Source organism: Lissotriton vulgaris, chromosome 5, assembly GCF_964263255.1.
Source record: "Lissotriton vulgaris chromosome 5, aLisVul1.2, whole genome shotgun sequence".
In the NCBI taxonomy this organism is placed as follows: domain Eukaryota; kingdom Metazoa; phylum Chordata; class Amphibia; order Caudata; family Salamandridae; genus Lissotriton; species Lissotriton vulgaris.
This window is the reverse complement of record NC_141693.1, coordinates 1567893374-1567895492: the sequence shown is the minus strand read 5'-3', so window position 1 is coordinate 1567895492 and position 2119 is coordinate 1567893374. Positions and strand designations below refer to the sequence as shown.

General features: G+C 44.4%; 1 pseudogene; it reads left to right on the top strand.

Moving 5' to 3' along the window:
- Positions 1-1331: 1331 nt before the first annotated feature.
- On the top strand, positions 1332-1686 carry LOC147716683 (U7 snRNA-associated Sm-like protein LSm10; annotated as a pseudogene).
- The last annotated feature ends 433 nt before the right edge of the window (positions 1687-2119 follow it).

Genomic DNA, 2119 nt, shown 5'->3' with positions numbered 1-2119 from the left:
TTATTGCTGTCTCTGACCCTTTCATAAGTAATCACAGGGTGGGGGGGGTCAAGTGTTATAAGCAAACATCACTGCCCCCACCCTGTGATGAATTGCAAAGGGTGGGATTACAGTGAACGCATGGGGGCCGCCTATGTGGAAGTGGTAGGCAGAGACACTTTAGAAAGCGATCCGACGATGGCAAAGCAGGAGCAGGTCTCTCTAAATTGCAGAGATTCCACTTTGAAATTCGGATATTCCCTCCGAGGACGAGCAGCCTCACTAGAAGCAAACAACCGGCGTTCCACAGCAGGAATGAGAGAGGATGTGTGGTGTATCGGTAAGAGCTTCATTCCTTGTAGCAGGAAATCAGGTTTGAATCTTGGCACCCCCTCAACATACTGTGATTCCAGGCAAAAAAGTTAATTTCCCCGTGCCTAAAAACCACAAAAATGTGTGTGGCCTTGTGCAATGTAACTGATGGCACTCCAATACCTTTAGGTTGAGACAGAGCTCCATAATCATTATCGGACTCAAAACTCAGCACCTGTTGTATGACACATTTTCAGTGCAAAGTCAGCGTCAGCATCCAAGCGGAAAAGGACACAACACAATATTCTACAGCTATTTTGTTACCCTTTCACTTCTAGGTAAAACATTTAAAACAAATACCGAAAATGAAAAGTACTTTTAAAAAAAATAACATCTGGAATTTCTGCTTTCAGTTAATGTGACCAGTGCACATAACTGAATAATCAGACAGTCTCAGAATGTAATCCTGTGTTGCCCAGATTGGGAATAAATAATGACATGCATATATATAGTGCTACACCAAGCCACCTGCTTGGCTCACGTGGGGTGGGGGGAAAGGAGCTGTTGTGGTCTGCCGTCTGTCTTATGACGGCCGCACCCAAGTACTTCACAGGTCTTTAAAAAGACCATTTACTTAACAAGATGTTAATAAAGGAGTGGGCGCCGGGGCACGGGCACTGGAGAAAGAGGTGGCACCCATGTTTCTTGTTTAAACGTGCTGTGTGTTTGCTATTATCTCCAAATTCGAGCTTCCATGACATATTCTGCCTATAAATAATGGTGGCGCGGGATACGGATTTGCTCTTTCTGAGAAGTTGGGATCTGGCAGTGTTTAAACAAGGAGAGGGAGCTCGCACAGCGTGTTTGTTCAAAATGGTAATACCTATCATCTGGCAGTGTTTGTCATATCGGCATATTTTTACGACCATGCTGCAAGCTCATTCCTAGGAGGAAGAAGAGAGACTGACGGGTGAGCGATCTTGAAACCCCACCAAGGCTGATATTGCCAACTCAGGATGAGCGAGCTTTGCTGCCCTACAATGGAAGTCACTCACTCCAACAAGGAACGGACTATTGCAGAGAACAGCCTTATAATACTGCTGCAAGACATTCACAGGCTTGTCACCACTGTGGAGCTACAGGACAAGAGCACCACAAAGGGGCGCGTCATCAATGTGGACGCCTTCATGAACATGCAGAGGTGACCTTCACAGACCGGAAGGAACATGTTCCGAGCTGGATGACCTGTTAGTGAGAGGCCGGAACGTCCACCATGTTCACATTCCCGATGAGGTGGACATTATTAAAACAATTGAGAAACAGCTGGAGACCATTTACAGGGTTCGCAGATTTGGCGAGAAGGGGCAGAAGGAATTCCTTACAAAGAAGAAGTAGAAGTGTTGTGACTTCCTATTGAATCGAAATGTGTTTTTTGTTTTTTTAGGGATCTAAGTTATTCTTGTACACCATAATGAGAGAACCTCCTCCAAAAGCAATTTTTACACATTTCAATAAGTTGTGCTCGGTTTTTAATGGTTTACAGCTCAGACCACAACTAAAGGTGCATCTGAGCAGCCAGTTAACTGAGGCACATGTGTAGGTGCTTAGGAGAAATGAAGACCAAACTCTAGGGTTCTCCAGGCACTGACAACGATTGTCTGATTTGTGGGAGGAAACAATGAACTATGTTTACTGACCCTTCCTTCTTAATTCTACCTGCTACCAGCACTGCTGCTATGCAGTAGTAAACGGGTAGTATAGATGTTGCTGTAATCTAAAACGTCATTTGCTATCATTAAAAGGGCCTTATTTGTAAACTTTTCTTAAA